We start from the raw sequence: 18,900 nt of genomic DNA, 5'->3' as shown, positions 1-18,900 counted from the left end.
AATCTCAAATGTACATAAAAGTTACATATATAGCATACATAAAAATAAGACAATCTCTGTTCTTTTAGTAAATAGACATTATCAAAAGGATCAATTCCATTAACCCTTCTGAATGCCTGTCTTATAATCTAATGACTGTTTAGCTAGGAAGACTGGGTAGGAGGAGCATGACGTTCTTGGAAATTTATAAAAAGCAAAAAAAAAAAAAAAAAAAACCAACTCTCAGCAGTACATTTCATATCAGACCCCTGTTGTGAAATAATGTTTTAAGATAACCACTGGGTGCCCACCCTAGCCCAGGATTTTCCTGTGGCTCTTCCTCCCACTCCAGCTTGTGGGGAGTGCAGTGTACTTTGTCTCAGGGTAGGAACTACACAGCAGAGAGGGAGAGAAGCTTTTTTAGGTCTAAATGCCTAAGCCACAGCAGGGACCAGAAAGACACAGGACATAGGACAAAAGATTTCAAAGAACACATAATGGCTCAGAGCCAGTTTTACCTACCCTCCAAACTAGCTCTACATATTTCCTGGATTAATGGCAGAAGAGGACTGGAGGCAAGTATAAAAAGCTGGGCCCATGAAGAGGTCCCCCTATCATTCTCCCACCTCCCTCACTCTCCCCCTCTCACCCCTTCCCTGCCTTCCCTGGGGGTGGAAGGAGGAGTGACAGAATCCCAACTAGGTTTGAGGAATCCACGTGCACAGGGCATCTATTCTTGCTTTCCATGTAGAACCTGGGGGGTGGTAAGCCTCCCTGGTTGATCCTGCACTAGCAGGACACAGGGGTGACCAGTAAAGATGGTTCTATGGGGTGTCTCAGATGAGGGGCCTAAAGCAGCCTCATAGAAGTCCCACATACTCACAAGCAGAGAGGGGAGATACATGGAAAAGTAGACAAAAAAGTAGGCTGAGAGAATAAAAAAGAGCCACACTTGGGGAGGCCCAGATGTCAGAAATGGGGATGGATAACAGCACACCTATGGACTGAAGAGGAGAGAAAATGCTGTGAATCTTAGCAGATGCCAGCCTCATAGATGATTACCAAGAGCCAGATGTCCTTTCCCAAAGCTGTGACATAAGCCTCCTGCAACTTAGCCACAAACTCAGGGAGAAAAGGGAACTCTGAATTGACTGAGATTAAGTTTCTGCCACCAGGCAGGATGAAAGCTAAAATATGAATTCAGTTGTCAAAGAAAAACAAAGGAAAGTATTTCTTACACAACCGGGAATGTGTCCTGGGGTTTCTACACCTTATGCTTTTCTAGAGTGCAAGTGTTTGGGTTGTGAGTGCTCCAATCATCTGCTCATTCTGCTCTCATAAGCAGCGCAACAAGGCTATATGGAGACTGGATTTCCCTGTGCAAAATCCATTCTACTTCTAGCTATAAGGCAGTGTGAAGCAGCAGAAGAATGGGGGAGGTGGCCTCATTCACTTTTAGAATATGTGACAAAAAATTTATATACATATGCACATTCTCAGATTTCCTCTCCAAGCTCGTTCAAGTGGATTCTGTCTTTGCCCGTTCAACACTAATCATTTTAGAGCCCCACCATGAGAGAATTCGGCCTTTGCCAGAGAGGGTCTCCTGAGGTTTGTTACAAAATAATTGAGAGGGCCAGGGAAAAGGTAGAATAAGATGAAGGAAGTATCATTATAGTCTTGGGGAAAGAGAGTTGGGGGTGGGGGGGGGGGGGTTGCATGTATTCAAGGTGTGAATGAAATATCCAAACACTCTTGGCTGCAATTTCAATTCACAGTCAGAGTTCTTAATAGTAAGCAACAGCACACCATCCACTCTGGTGGATTTAAGCTGAACTGTGAAAAGGGTTTTGAGTAGCTCACAGAAATGGCAAGAAAGCAGAAGAACTGGGTTTGGAGCGATCTATGTCCAGAATGATCCTAAAACCTCACCCCAGGACTTCTCTGGGAAGGATTCTACCAGCACTGTCGCTTGGCCCACTGAGTCACAAGATTATCACAGGGCTCCTCTCAAGTCTACTTCTTTCCTTCACTAACTTTGGTTCCAAGTGTGGGGCAGGTGTGTCTGAGAGGCTAAGCCTAGGTCATTCGCCTGAGATCTGGGAACACGTGTGATTGTTATTTTTCAGCTTCTGTGGTGGGTGGTGTTGTAAGATACAAAAGAAGGGAGAATGTCCCCAAACATCAGATGAGGTCATGGGCAAAAAAGCCAGAAAGATGGCTCTTGTCTATCACTGAGGTTAACTACCTTATAAATCTGTGGGCACAGGTTTGTTCTTTAGTATTTGTTTAATGCAGATTCCATGTTCCTTTCCCTGAGCTACTGAATCATAGTCTATGAGAATGGGGTCCTGGAACTGGCATTTTAAAAACCAGCACTTCAAATGATTTTTATGTACCTCAAGCTTTTATATACACCCCCATCAGCCCGTGGGTATAGCTAACAATCACTCTAAAAATCACCATCTGTTGAAAGCATTCACATCCTGGGAAATAAAGTATAACTCTCTATAGGCGGTTGTAGAGTCTATGGCTTTAGAGTGTAACAGGCATTGGGTTAGTTCCAATTTTACCCTGTATATAGTTCTGCAATTTTAGAAAAGTTGCTTTTTCTCTGATATGGCTTGAATGTGTCTCCTAAAGTTCATGTGTTGGAAATTTAACCTCCAGTGCAACAGTGTTGGGAAGTGGGACCTTTAAGAGGTGATTAGGTCATGAAGGCTCTATGCTCATGAATGGATTAATGTCATTATCTAAGGAGTGGGTTTGTTATCATGAGAGTGAGTTTGTTATAAAAGTGAGTTCATTCTTGCTTTCTCTCTTTCTCTCTTGCCCTGTCTCACCCTCTTTCATTTTGCCATGGGATGATGCAGCAAGAAGGCCCTCACCAGATGCCAGTACCTTGATCTTGGACTTTTCAACTTCCAAAATTGTGAGAAATAAAGTTATTTCCTTTATAAATTACCCAGCCTGTGATATTCTACTATAGCAATACAAAACTGACTAAGACAATCTGAACCTTAGTTACATCACCTGTAAAATGGGATAACAATAATATAAACCTATATTAGTTAAGGTAGGATAGGCTATGCTGCTGAAACAAACAGCTTGAAGTCTTGATGGCTTAACATAGTGAAGGTTTATCTCTTTTTAATAAATTTTTTTTTAGAGTAGCTTTAGGTTTAAAGCAAAATTTAGTAGAAGGTACAGGTTTCCTAACAACTCCTGCCCTGAACATGCACAGCCTTCCCAATTATCAACATCTCACCAGAATCGTACCTTTGTTACAATTGATAAACCTACATTAACACATCATTATTGCCCAGAGTCCATAGTTTACGATATAATTCATTTTTGCTGTAGTACATTCTATGTGTTTGGACAAATGTATAATGACATATACCCACCACTATAGTATCATACTGAGCAGTTTCACTGCCCTAAATATCCTCTGTGCTCCACACGTTTATCTCTCCCTCCTCCCTAACCACTAGCAACCACTGATCTTTTTACTGTCTCCATAGTTTTGCCTTTTCCAGAATGTCTTATAGCTGGAAATCTACAGTATATAGCCTTTTTGGATTGACTTTTTTTTCACTTAATAATGTACATTTAAGTTTCCTTCATGTTTTTTCATGGCTCATATCCTTTTAGCACTGAATAATATTCCATAATTTGGATGTACCACAGTTTATGACAGTTTATCCTTTCACGTACTGAAGGACATCTTGGTTGCTTCCATGTTTTGGCAATTATGAATAAAGCTGCTGTAAATATCCATGTACAGGTTCTTGAGTGGATATAAATTTTCATTTCCTTTGGGTAGATACCAAGCAGCATGATTGCTGGATCATATGGTAAGAGTATGTTTAGTTTTGTAAGAAACTGCTAAACTGTCTTCTAATGTGGCTGTGCCATTTTGCATTCCCAGGAGCAATGAATGAGAGTTCCTGTGGCTCCACATCCTTGCCAGCATTTGGTGTTATCAATTGTCTGGACTTTGGCCATTCTAATAGGTGCATAGTTAGTGTTTAATTATTGTTTTAATTTGTATTTTTCTAATGATATATGATGTACATAGCATTTTGCCATATGCTTATTTGGCATCTGTATATCTTCTTTGGTGACATGTCTGTTAAGGTCTTTGACCCATTTTGTAATTGGGTTGTTTGAGTTCTTATGTTGAGTTTTAAGAGTTCTTTTATATTTTGGATGATAGTCTTTTATCTGTCTTTTGCAAGTATATTCTCCTAGTTTAAGGCTTATCTTCTCATTTTCTTGAATTGTCTTTCACAGAGCAGAAGTTTCAAATGTTAATAATGTCCAGCTTATCAAATTCTTTATTTCATGAATTTTGCCTTTGGTGTTGCAAAGTCATTACCATATCCAAATTCATCTAGATTTTCACCTACATTATCTTCTAGGAGTTTTTTATTTTTGTATTTTATATTTAGGTCTATAATCCATTTTCTGTTAATTTTTATAAGAGCATAAAGTCTTTGTCTAGATTTTTTGCATGTAGATGTCCAATTATTTCAACACCATTTGTTGAAAAGACTATCTTCTCTCCATTGTATTGCCTTTGCTCCTTTGTCAAAGATCAGTTGACTACATTTATGTGGGTCTATCTCTGAGTTCTCCATTCTGTTTCATTGATCTGTTTGTCTATTCTTTGCTAATACCACATTGTCTTGATCACTGTAGCTTTACAATAAGTATTAAAGACAGCATCATTTCTCTGATTGTTTTTTTCCTTCAATGTTGAATTGGCTATTTGGAATCTTTTGCTTCTCTATGTAAATTTTAGAATTAGTTTGTCAATATCCACAAAATAACTTGCTGGGATTTTTATTTCAATTGTGCTGAATCTACAGATCAAGTTGGAAAGAACTGACATCAATATTTTTACAATATTCAGTTTTCCTATCCATGAACATGAAATATTTCTACATTTACTTATTTCCCCCTTGATTTCTTTCATCAGAGCTTTGCAGTTTTTCTCATATAAGTTTTTCACATATTTTATTAGATTTATAACTAAGTATTTCATTTTGGGGGGTGCTAACATAAATGGTAGTATGTTTTAGCTTCAAATTCCACTTGTTCATTGTTAGTATATAGAAAAACTATTGACATTTGTCTATTAACATTGTATTCAGCAAAACTGCTATACTCATTTTTTAGTTCCAGGAGACTTTTTTGTTGATCCTCTAAATTTTCTAGATAGCGAATTATATAATCTGTAAACAAAGACTGTTTTATTTCTTTCTTCCTAGTCTTCATACCTTTTATTTTCTTCTCTTGTCTTATTGTATTAGCTAGGACTTCAAGTATAATGTTGGAAAGGAGAGGGGAAAGGGCATATTCTTACCTTGTTCCTGATCTTAGCAGGAATCTTTGTTTCCCAACATTAAATATGATGTTTACTGTGGGTTTTTGTAGATATTCTATATTAAGTTGAGGAAGTTCTCTTCTATTTCTAGATTACTGAGAGTTTTTATAAGTGAATGTTGGATTTTGTCAAATGCTTTACCTGCATCAATTGGTATGCTTGTGTGATTTTTCTTCTTTAGTTGTTGATGTGGTAGATTACATTAATTGATTTTCAGATGTTGAACCAGGCTTGCACACTTGGAATAAATACTTCTTGGTTGTGGCGTATAATTCTTGTTATTGGATTCTATTTGCTAATATATTATTGAGGATTTTTGTATCTATGTTCATGAGAAATACTGGTCTGTAGTTTTGTTTTTTTGTAATGTCTTTGTCTGGTTTTGGTATTAGGATAATGCTGGCCTCATAGAATAAGGTGGGAAGTAGTCCCTCTGCTTCTATTTTCTGGAAAATATTGTAGAATTGGTATAATTTATTCCATAAATTTTTGGTAGAACTTACCAGTGAACCCATCTGGACCTGTTTCTTTCTGTTTTGGAAGTTTAATAATAACAATAATAATTATCATTATTATTATTTGAGACAGAGTCTTTCTCTTTTGCTCAGGCTGGAGTACAGTGGTGCCATCTCGGCTCACTGCAACCTCTGCTCCCGGGTTCAAGCGATTCTCATGCCTCAGCCTCCCGAGTAGCTGGAATTACAGGCATGTGCCACCACTCGCTGCTAATTTTTGTATTTTTAGAACAGACAGTGTTTCACCATGTTGCCCAGGTTGGTCTCCAACTCCTGGCCTCAGGTGATCTGCCTGCCTCGGCCTCCCAAAGTGCTGGTATCACAGGTGTGAGCCACTGCACCTGGCCTGGAAGGTTATTAATTATTGATTCAAATTTTAAATATATATGTATACATATATATAGACACACATATATTGTATATGTATGTATAGATACATATATACATATAAACATCTATACACACACACACACACACATATATATATATGTCTATTCAGATTGTCTGTTTCTTCTTGTGTATGTATTCTGGCCACTTGAGTCTATCAATGAGTTGGTACATTTAATCTAGGTTATCAAATTTATAGGCATAGAGTTGTTCTCATAGTACTTCTTTATTGTCCTTTTAACGTCCATGGGAACTATAATAATATTCCCTCTTTCATTTTTTGTATTAGTAATTTGTATTATCTCTCTTTTTTTATTTGCTAATATGGCTAGAGACGTCTCAATTTTGTTCATCTTCTCAAAAAACAACTTTCAGTTTTGTTGATTTTCTCACTTGATTTCTTCTTTTCCATTTAATTGATTTCTGCTCTAATTTTTATTATTTCTTTTCTGCTTACTTTGGATTTCTATTGCTCTTCTTTTTCTAGTTCCCTGAAGTGGAAGTTTAGATTATTTATTTTAGTTATTTCTTCTTTTCTAATATGTGCCTTCAATGCTATAAATTTTCCTCTAAGCACTGCTTTTGTTGCATCCCACAAATCTTGATGAGTTGTGTTTTCATTTTCATTTACTTCAAAGTATTTTAAAATTTCTCTTGTGATTTCTTCCTTGACCCATGTGTTATTTAGAAGTATGTTGTTTAATCTCTAAGTATTTCAGTATTTTCTAGCTATCTTTCTGTTATAGATTTCTAGTTTAATTCTACTGTGTTATGAGAAGACATTGTACAATTTATATTCTTTCATTTTTATTAAAGCATGTTTTATGCCCCAAAATGTGGTCTCTCTTAGAAAATGTTCCATGTGAGCTTGAGAAGTATGTGTACTGTGTTGTTGTTGGATGATGTAGTCTACAGAGGCCCTTATATCCATTTGATTGATACTGTTGTTGAGTTGGACTAGTCCTTGCTGATTTTCTGCCTGTTGGATCTGTCCATTTCCTTTACAGATTGTTCATTATTAGTGTATTGAAATGCAATTGAGTTTTGTTTGTTACTTTGCTGAACTCAGTTATTAGTTCTAACAGTGTTTTTAAGAAATCTTTAGGGCTTTCTACATATAAGATTATATCATCTGTGTCAGAGATAATTTTACTTCTTCCTTTCCAGTTTGGATGCCTTTTATTTTTTTTTCTTGCCTAATTGCTCTTGCTGAATTTCCAGTATGCTGTTGAATAGAATGATAAAAGTGGGTATACTTCCCTTATTCCTGATCTTAGAGGAGAAGCTTTAAGTCTTTCATCATTGAGTATGATGTGCCTTGTGAATTTTTCACATATGACTTTCATATGTTGAGGTAATTTTTCCTCCTATTCCTACATTGTGGAATGTTTTTATCATGAAAGGGTGTTGAATTTTGTCAAGTGCTTTTTCTGCATCAATTGAAATGATCATGTGACCTTTTCTTCATTTTGTTAATGTGGTATACTACATTCTGCTGGAAGTCACATCAGCCAAGGGGGAAGGGACTTGCAACAATGCTTGGAAATGCAACAACAATGGCTTCTTCTTCATCTGCATCTCTGAGATCAGAAGGGTACCAATCCAGGATATTTGAGAACAGAATCCTTTTCACCCAACCTGGCTTCTGTAAGTTGTTTGCAGGCTGTTCCAGGAACATGTGCACAGCTACTTGTCCCAGAGCTGAGGGATGGGAGATGGGTAACTGCTACTGTGCTAAGAGCAGAAATTGATTGAAATTAACCAGCATTTACCATCCAAGCCTTCCCCTGAAAATTTTAAGTCTTCAATAGACTCCTGAGTTCCAAAACCATTACATTAGCCAGATTCTGCTAGTGCCATTGGTGTTTAGGTGAGAAGACACATTCCTGGTGCTTTCTACAGTGCCATCCTGCCATAATCCTCCTGCACGGTTCTATTAGCTTTTTCTCACATATTTCAATTCCCTGTTGTTAGGCACATACTCATTGAGGATTGCCCTGTCTTGGAGACTCGACCCTTTTATCAGTACGTAATTCCTCTCTTTATCCCTGATAAATTTCCTTGATCTGTAGTCTATTCTGTCTGAAATTAATATATAGCTATTCTTGCTTTCTCTTAATTAATGTTAGTGTGTTATATCTTTCTTCAGCTCTTTATTTTTTATTCTTAATTGTTCTAACAGCTTGTTCAAAATAACACAAACAATGTATTCATATATACATGCTTATGTATAAGTGAAATGAATAACAACATGATAAAAGGAATGTAAGACAGGAATTATAAATATTTTGTTACTATAAGGTACTTGCACTACAGAAGTATAGTGTAATTTAAAAGTAGACTTGGATTTGTTATAAATGTCTACTGCAAACTCTAGGACAACCATAAATAAAAGTAAAAAAAAAAGAACTACAAATGATATGCTGATAAAGGAGATAAAATGCTCATTAAAACCATAAAAGGCAGAAAAAGTGTGAAAGACAAAAATAAAAACAAAAATCAAGGGCAACAAATAGAAAACACCACAAATATGTTAGATGTTGATGCAATTATATCAATAATGACTGTGAATATCAATCTTGTAAATGCACTGCCTTAGACAGTTTGGGGTGCTATAAAAAATTCTTACGTGGGGTAGCTTACAAACAACAGAAATATATTTCTCACAGTTCAGGAGGCTGTAAGTCTGAGATGAGTGCCCGCATACTTGGGTCCAAGTGTGGGCCCCCTTCAAGGGTGCAGACTGCCAACTTTTTGTTGTATCCTCACATGACAGAAAGAGAGAGGGAGCACAAAGTGGGTGAAGATAGGTGGTTTTCCTGGGCAGCTCTCTGAACATTTGAGCTCCTTTAATTGGGCCACGAGTTGGAGTTATTTGCTTTCAGTGTGATGAAGAAGAGAAGGAGAGAGAGAGTAAAAAGCACTGTAGGCTATTGTAAGGCCAGGCTGGAAGGGGGTGCATAACTCATGTCTATATTTCATCTGTCAGAAGTCTTTTATATGACCAATCTGACTGCAAAGGAGTCTGGAAATGCCATGAAACACATGGATTTGGGAGAACACTGATGGTTTTTGCCACACCATCTCATAGGACTGGTGTGAGAACTAAATGAGCAACATGTATAAAGCACCCACAAATATTTTATTCTTTTGTTTAGATTTTCTTGGTTTTTGTTTTTGTATTTTTTGTATGTTTTTAAGGGGGAGGATGCCAGATGACAGAGTATTTATGGTTTTATTTAACACAAATAAAATGTGTACATGAGCTGTCTATTAATTTTTCTTGCTGTGCAGCCTGGCAATGGGACTAGTGACTCTGGTGGGCTGTCAGGTTACTCTCTCCACAGTGGCTTTAACTGTTCTTGGAGAAGCATGTTGAGCAATCTCAGCACAGTAAGATTTGTTACATATCAGCAGCACTTTCAGCTCTTTGACATCGTGGAACAGGAATTTTTGGAAGCCACTGGGGAGCATGTGTTTTGCTTCTTTTTGCTCCCACAACCAATGTTGGGGATCAAGGTCTTGCCTTTGATTTTTCTCCCCACCCTGTTGTCAATGCCTCTGGGTTGCTGCTATATGCGTACATCTAATTTTGATATGTCAGTCTGACTGGTGAAGGATAAACTTCTTGGTCCATCTTAGATGATCTTGGGCTTCACGAGGGGTCTAAGGGTAGCCATGGTGTCAAGAAGGAGATGGCTTTCCCTCTGTAGGCAACACGCAGGAAGAGAGGGGAAGATTTTTTTTTAACTTTTGATATAAAATTAATAGATCTTCACTATAGAAAAATTAAATAGTATACATAAGCAAAAGAATACAACAAAAGTCCCCAATAATCTCAACCTCTAAAGATAATAGCTATTAAAACATGAATCTTTTTTCTTTTACAAAAATAAGATTTTATTGTGCATACAGTATTAGAAGCTTTCCTTTTAAAATCATCATTTACTGTGGTATAACTCCCTTGTGTTATTATATTCTTTTATAGATCATCCTTTTCAATAACTACGAAGTAGTGAGTCTTACAGATGTACTATAATAGTCAAACACTTTACCAAATGTTGGGCATCCTTACTATTTTAATTAACACTGTGATGAACATTTTGTGCTAAATCCTTGCACATCCTCAGCTCTTCCTTTATTAATGTGGGTTTTTTCCACTTCATTTAGTTCTCTGTGTTTGAGCTGGGCATACACAGCAGAGAATGACTGGCTGGTCATGCTGGTCACTTAATCAACCATGCAGAATGGAACTGGTGGAACAGGTTGGGTTTATTGCTGTAAAAACCAGCCAACCATAGCTTTGACTTTTAAAATTATTCCCATTCCCTAGAGATTATGCCCCAGCTCAAACCTTCTCTGGCATACATATTGCAAGAACTGCCTCATGCATTATCTCATATTCTTAAGAGAATACACTGTCATCTTTGCCTGAGTCAAGAGGAGGCCCTGGCAGCATGGGCTATGTTACTATTTATAAAGCATGTTTTATACATGCTAGAGGATGCCAAATGTATTAAGTCAATGAGAGTCATTTGCACAATGCATATGGGATCAGGATATAAAATGATTTGAAGTCCTTTTTTGGTACAGAGAATATTTTAATGTTATATAAAATCTACAGATCAGCTTGCAAACAGAATTTTTTAAAATCTGGCAAAACTGTTTTATAAGGACCATTTCTGTTCCCTTGGAACTTTTCCTAATACTCACCTTTAACTAAATAGGGTTCAGACAGTGGTTAGTAAAACCCTTAAATGATTGTGCCACCAACCACTATTTTAAAAACACCTCAGCTCCTTGGTTGCCTATATTGCCTACACAGGATGAAGTCCCAACCCTTTAGCACTTGCAGTTTCTGTATCCTTTCAAGTCTGGTCCCAAACTTCCCTTTGCAACTTTGTCTCTGCCTGTCAATCCTTTCTTAGTGATCCACTATGGATTATAACACTTTATATCATGATTGGTTTAAAATATATCTTTCCCTCTCTATAACATCTTTTTTTTATTAACCATAATATCCTGTCCCTCTCCTCTGCCTACGTCTAAGAACCTATAATACCTGAAATACAGTAGGTAATCAATACATGTTTGTTACTAATAGTAGCTAAAAAGATAAGAATGGCTAGCATTACTATGTTCTAAGACCTTTGCTTATGTTTTCTCATTTAATCATCACAACTTTATGAGAGTGATACTATTATTATCCCCATTTTATAGACGAGGAAACTAAGGCACAGAGGTTAATCAACTTGGCCAAGATTCTAACAACAGATGACAGAACTGAGATTGAACCTAGGCAGTACTAAATCTCCAAAATCCTGGTTCTTAACCTACACTAAGTGAAATTCATTGCAAAATGAAAAGTATTCACGATGTCATTGGGACAGAGACCACATGTAGGGGAGCAGTATAGTTTTTTTGATAGATGCACAGCTCTGCAGACGGACTACTTTGGTTTAAATTTTGTTTTTACCATGAGCAGCTTTGTGAGTTCGGAAAATTTAAATTTTACTTAAATTTTCTAAGCCTTGTTTCCCCATTCATGAAGTGTGAAGAGTAGCAGCCCCAATTTGATAAGATCATAGCGAACATTAAATAATACAATCTTTATGAAGCCTGCAGGATAATGCCTAGCATATCATAAGAGCTCAATCAATACTGTATACATGTAGATATTATTACCAGCTCAAAGACCTGGATTTATTGCTAATTGCTGTCTTGGAGTGAATATTCCAAATGCTTCGGCAAATAGGTCATTCCTTCCCCAGTCACCTGCTTCATGCGCAAATCTGTGCATATGTGTACATTGGTCACACGCACAGGTGACATGAACATGGAATTACAAGACTCCTAATTCAACTAGATGGCCTTCCAAAGTGCATTCTGCACCAGTCATATTTGTTAGGGCTTTCCAGGGAATCAATAAACAGTGCTTCAGTGTCACAACACGACAGCTCTTGGAGACCTTCTGGTTCCAACATTCCATGAATCAAAGATTAAGGCCTCTCCTAGCCCTTAGGCAGTCATGAGAATTTAGAATTAGAGAAAAGATTGGAGCTCCATCCAGAACCTAGAAAAACACCCTCCCTTCAACTGATCTACTATGACACCAGCACCCAGCATCCAGCCCACAAGCCTGGCTAAGCTTGACTTTCCGGAGACTAAACTCTCATTGTGTTCTTCTCCTATTAGGAGGGAGCCGGATGGGATTTGACCATGACCTCATATGTACTCGTTATATTTCTAGTGGGTCCAGGCAGCTGTGCCCTGAAAATACAGCTCTGACTAGAGGAAATATGATCTCTTTTCTTTCATCACCAAAGCTCCAAGCTAAAGCTAAAGGTAAACTAAACTTCTGAAAAGGAAAAGGAGAAATCATCCAGCCCAATTCAGAAGAATGCTGGGAGAGAGGAAAGGCAGAGTAAACAGTGTTTAAAGACGAGGCAGCAATAGACCATGGCAATGATCACAGTGGGTAAATGCAGAGCCTCCAGCCTGCACAGATGGGGAGCTCACCTCCTTCACCCCCAACTGCAGGCAGGACAGTTGCTAAACAGCCTTAAATTCAGGCTGATATTAGTCAGGCTTTACTGATGAGAAAGGGCTTGGAGCACATCTTAAGCTGCCTGGGGTCATGAGTCAGCTGTACTTTCAGAGGAAGTGGTCACTGGGAGGGGAAAATAGATTCATAGATGTTTGTGTTGGAAGGAATTTACTCAGTTCTGCCCCTCATTTTGCCTGGGGAGGAACCAAGGGTCAGAGTGAGTCCACTTGCCCAACGTCACAAAGTGAATTTGGGGCAGAGAGTGACTGTTCTGTCCCTTTCCTACTCTGTCCCTTTCCTCCTGACACTTTACTCCTCCTGCAGCTGGCTCACGTGTGGCCCTTCCATCCTACCCTCTAGTCAAGCCTCTAACATAACGCAGGCTGCATATTGGAGCTGTGCTACCCCTGGTGTGCTGCAGAGTGGAAAGGAGAACGCATGACGGCATTACATAGGAAATGTCATGGCGTCTGTTTTTCCTCCCACTTGTGGAAATTAACTTCATTTTGGATCTCATATATGGGGTTAATTTTCCACCCAAAGGACAGACTACAAAGCTTCCAGATCAAAGAAAGAACTGAGAGCTACATCACTCAGGGAGCTTTTCCTAAGCAAGCAGAAGGAGGTGCCAAATATGTTTCCAAACACTGGACACAGTCATTCTTTTGCTACCTGTGGCTAATGCTTATCAACATTTTCTTAGCAAGAAAAGAAAGAGAATCAATGTCAGAATGCTTCTAGTAACTTTTATCGAGTACTTATTGTTTGCCAGGTAGTTTTATTTCATCCTCAACAACATCATTTTTTTTTTTTTTTTTTTTTGAGACAGAGTCTCGTTCTGTCGCCCAGGCTGGAGTGCAGTGCCACGATCTCAGCTCACTGCAAGCTCTGCCTCCCAGTTCAAGCCATTCTCCTGCTTCAGCCTCCCGAGTAGCTGGGACTACATGCACCCGCCACCACGCCCGGCTAATTTTTTGTATTTTTAGTAGAGACGGGGTTTCACCGTGCCATTTTTTTTAAAAAAAGGAAATAGAAGCACATAGAGGTTAAGTAACTTTCCTAAAGCCTTGCAATTAGTAGTCTGACTCCAGGACTTGATTCTTCATCATGCTTTCCACTCTCTTGTAAGACTGCATATAATTCTTGCTTTAAAGCATGGGTTTAGTCATTCTCTTCAAATTTCTATTTGCTTCATGAAGTCTTAAGTAAAGAACCCCTCTTGTTATTATTATTGATCAATATCTGAACCAAATCTAACAGCTGAGATGCTGGTGTTCTGTAGATTTGCAGTTCTCACAAAATGTTCCTTTGACAAGACTTTTTTCTGTTTAAATGTGCTACAGGCTATGTAACCAATGTTAAAATGTTGGTATATTTCCTTCCTGCCATTTTCTTTTTTTTTTTAACCTGATAAAACCACAGCCACATTCAATTTCTTGACGGCTCATTTACCATTTTTTAATGAATAAATAAATAACATTTCATTGAGTAGCTCTTTCATTATAAGCTTATGATGATACATAAGTAGGACACATAAAACCCTATGATGAGATGTTTGGGCTGTTTCAAAATTCGTTATGTCATCAACAACGGTAATACATTATTCTTTATTTACTAGATATATTTTATTCCAGGTTAACAGAGATTTTATTCTCTGAAGGAGGCTCAAAGCAGGGTTTGTGTGTTTATGAGTTCAGGTGGGAAGAGTTTAAGGAATGCATCTGGGTCATGAGCCAACCTAGAAGTCTCAGTAAGTTCAGTGAGCAACATGAAAGGACTGCATACGTCAGTAGCAGCAACAGAAGCAGTTGCCACACCAACCAAGAGAATATGTGCAAGAGATTTCAGAAAGCCAGAAACATCACTAGGTCTCAATGTCCCAAGTGAAGAGAAAACTCTCATATTACAGGAACACTGACTACCAATCCACACGGAAACAGTTTTTCTGGAAGTGACATAACAATTGTGTTTTCCAGATTACTCAGGGCATTCTTAGCTCTTTGTGATCAACAAAATTGACAGCATGCATGCACATCCACACAATCCAGAAGTGATCGCTTTCTGCTCATTCATGTAACAGAGGTGGGAGACCTTGGGATGATGAGGCAGAAAGGCCCGAGTTAGGATCTCAGCTTTACCCCTTCCGGCAATATGACTGTTAGTTAACATGACTATTTCTCAGTTTTCTCACATGTAAAATGGGAATCCCATTTAAGAGAATGAGTAAATAAATGAATTTTAAAAAAATAAAAACAACAAAACATTACATAAATTTTAGCTCTTAGATATTGTTAGGGCATGTAGAAATGCTGACTATTTTATAATCCTTATCTATCTTGGAGGCTTAGGGTGGAAGTGGTTACGTAAGTATTTTATACTCATTTAATAGGGTAGTTTGAGATTTTTAAGTGGGAGATATTGATAAATGTTTTATTTCTCCTGCTGTAGGAGTCTCTTTTGAGACTCCTATCTTCCTGCCCCTGTCCCCCAAGACGGCCCCAGTGGTATTCAAAGTCTGAGCAGTGGTGTCTCCAGGGGCCTGAGCAGCTTTTCTATTGCTAGGCACCAGGAAGGCCCCCTGCCTTCCTACTGGGTGATATGGGAGCCCATTTTGCCCAATTACTTATCTACAGGGCGTGTGTAGACATCTGAGCTTGTGCTCTTCCATTCTGGGCAGTCACGATTGAAGTTTGACATTCTCATTTCATTGTTCATCCACACAGTAAATTCAGTTACCAAATTTTTTGGTTCCATTTTTTCAGTTGAGTGTCTCCTTTCTATTCTTACTGCTGCTGCTAAATTCCGTCCACATTACCTCTTGCTTTACCTGTTGCCATCACGGATTTGGCCTTCCTGCTTCAAGTTTTCCTTCTTTTAGTCCCTCCTACAGATCACTGAAAGATGGATTATATTCCTAAAATAATGTCACATTTTTGCCTCAAAACAATTTATTGTCTCCAAATTCCTAGATGAATTAAATACAAACTATTCCAACATGATAGTTAAGGCCCTTTACACAACGTCCATGTAGCAGAAACCAATAATTGGTTCTCTCCCCTCTCCTTAATAATAGATACGCTTTCCTTTGCTGAATGTTAGCCAGACACTTGGCTGCTCTGAACAAGGACCGCATTTCCCAGCCTCTGTTTTAGTTAGGTATAATCACGTGACTTAATTCTGCCAATGAGATGTGAGTAGAAGTGACATGTGCAACTTCTGGGAAGTGCCTTATGGAGAAGATTCCTGTCTTTTGCTCTCCCTTCTTCTTCCTGATGCCTGGAATGCAGAAGTGGTGGCTGCATGAGTCTTAAACTAGAAAGTGGAAGCCACGTGCTGAGGATGACAGATCAACGGCATAGTAGAAGCCTATTCCCTGGCCCCGGGTGTCACTGAACCAAACTGGGGTCCACTTGCCTGGAACAGTAAGACCAAGCATCCACAGTGAGGTTTGCAGCAAGAGAAAGGAGGGTTTTTATTTGCAGAGCATCAAGCAAGGAGAATCGCGCAGCTCATGAACCCAAATATACTTTGACTCTTGTGGTTAATAAATCTTCGCAATTCTGTTTTGCAAATGAGGAAACTAAAGCCCAGAATAAACAGTATTATTTCAGGATATTGTGCCTCATTACTAGATATTATCTAAAGATTTTCATCATAACCAGTTTCCTGCATCCACGAGGGTCTTACTTCCCCTATAATCATTCAATATTTCTCAAAATATGGTCTGTAAAAGACTATAGACTTAAGATATGGAATCTGGGGCCCTATATTCTGTGTCTATGAATTAGAATCTCTGGGGATGGGGTTCTGAAATCTACATTACAAATAAGCTTCTCCAATGATTTTATACACACTGAAGTCTGAAAACTTCAACTATACCGTAATTAACAAACGTTAAGCCAGAAGACCTCAGCTCTTGGCTGGGCACCAGAAGCTCCCATGGAAGTTGAATTGCCCTATTATTGGGCCCCAAATTCTGAGGCAGCAGCTTTGGGGACTACTTCATTCCACTCTCAACTAGGACTCAATCATTCAGAGGTTTGAAATTATTGGAACTTTAGTGGACTACACATTTGGATGAAAAATTCATATTTTAAATGATCACCCAGGGCACTGAATAGTATGTTCTACCAGGCCATCCTGCTGTGGAAGAAAGAAAGTTGGAATACTACATTTAGGGAAGATTTTTCACAGGATTATGTTTATTTCCCAAAAAACTACCAGAAAAACCTGTTGATCAAGCAAAGCTAAGCTTTTTATCCTATTGCGGAAAGAGAAAACACCACCTTGACAAAGCCTTGGTTGTGTCTCAAAAGGGGAAAGTCAGGAGAGGATATTTATAGTATTTTAGTGCCTGGGATGGATGGCTTTTATGGCAAGTCTTGCAAGGCAGGAAACTAGGATTGGGCAGAGTTTATAACACAATATCTTTGGGTTGTTGGGCACAGTGAGGAGAGGGTATAGAAGTGAGTACTAATGAACAAGATGTTACTCTTGGTAAGTCAGCCATTTAAATGGTTCTCAGTCAGCCTCTGAGAACAAGAATTTCCTGGAGCAAGTAAGTAAGTTATTTGGTTTGGTCCCAGGATTGTTGAACACAGAAGAAAAGTATGTTTGTTTCCATTCTAATTAAAATAAAAAATATTTGTGGTGAAGCCTCAATTATCCCTAAAAGTCTATTTTCTGGAAGTTTACTTTCTGCAAGCACTATGGTAGAAATAACATTTGTATTTTATTTAACAGTTTACAGAAAGAAAACACACACTTCGTGTTTTTTGATACAACCTGTGAGGTAGTTAAGCCAGGTGATTTAAAATGCCCAGTTTACAGGTGAAGAAATTAAAACTCAGAGAAATTATGTAATTTGCCTGAAAAGTAAAGTGCTTTATATAGGAATTGTAACCTGGTATTCAGACTCCAATATTCATACCCTTAAACAGTACCACGAATAGGTTTGATTATGTCACAATGTCTTTAGTTGCTATTGTTGTTGGTTTTTTTTTTTTTAATGTTGCAGAATCTGGGGAGAGTTCTTTAAGTTTGATTAATGTAATTTGGTTACAGGAATGCCGAAAGGAATTCATTATAACTTGGCCACAACTACAAACTTCCAGAATCATGGACCCTACAGAAGAAACTATAATTGGCCAAGAGTAGAGCAATAATTAGCTAAGTATAGATCAACCAAGAAATAAGAAATAAACGATGACTTCCTGAGTGCAAAAGGCACTGTGTAGCACTTTAGTCCTGGTTGCTACTAGCTTGCTAATGCAGACAACCTAGACGCAAGTACTGTGAATTCCAAATTATAAGCTCCTACAAATTGAAATGTGTTTTTTGAGTATGCAGAGGCCCCCAAGGCTGACCAGGAAGTTATAAAGTTTTTCAAGTAGAAACTTACTGGTGGGGCTTAATGAGCCATGTATGTCACTTCCATTAATGAAATGAAATATGCCACATTTCCAAATCTCCCTTTAAATTGCAAATCCATCTAAATGGGTCGTTTCAGATAAACAAATGCCACAATTTCCCTCTGGATTGGAAAGCACAGTCTATGATGATCTGGGAAAAAAGCCCACGAAGTCAAATAAGGGAATATATCAGAGATATAGTAGATGTAACATACATAATGAACTCTCTCTTGGAAACTGAATGTCTAAACAGATTAAGTAAACATCCACTGCCGCTTGAAGGGAGAAAGAAATCAATTGCCCCATGTGCTTTTCTCAAGCAGGGCTCATACTCTAAATCAGAGTCTCTCAACTCTCATTGTATTTTATAATCACCAGGAAAGCTTTGAAGATTCCTGATATTCAGGCCTTACCCCAGACCAAGTGGGTTTTAAAACCTCCCAGGTGATTCCAGTGTGCTGCCGGAATTGAGAACCAGTGGCCTAAATCAGTGGTCCTCAAAGTGCAGTCCCCAGACCAGCAGCATTGCCATAACCTAGAAACTTGTTAGAAATGCAGATTCTCTGACCCGACACCAGCCCCTCTGAATCAGAAATTCTGGGGCTGGGACCTAGCAATCTGCGTTTTAACAAGCCCTCTAGGTGATGCTGGCATATGCTGAAGCACTTT

General features: G+C 38.3%; 1 long non-coding RNA gene across 1 annotated transcript in view; it reads right to left on the bottom strand.

The window, feature by feature from the left end:
- Positions 1–9,489: 9,489 nt before the first annotated feature.
- The window catches only part of LOC109026164 (uncharacterized), a 54,655-nt gene continuing 45,244 nt past the window's right edge, over positions 9,490–18,900 (bottom strand). The window contains exon 3 of the long non-coding RNA XR_002005120.1: positions 9,490–9,980. This is a non-coding gene — a long non-coding RNA (uncharacterized lncRNA). The remainder of the gene's footprint in view (positions 9,981–18,900) is intronic.

Source organism: Gorilla gorilla, chromosome 2, assembly GCF_029281585.2.
Source record: "Gorilla gorilla gorilla isolate KB3781 chromosome 2, NHGRI_mGorGor1-v2.1_pri, whole genome shotgun sequence".
NCBI lineage: Eukaryota > Metazoa > Chordata > Mammalia > Primates > Hominidae > Gorilla > Gorilla gorilla.
This window is presented reverse-complemented; position numbering and strand designations above follow the sequence as displayed.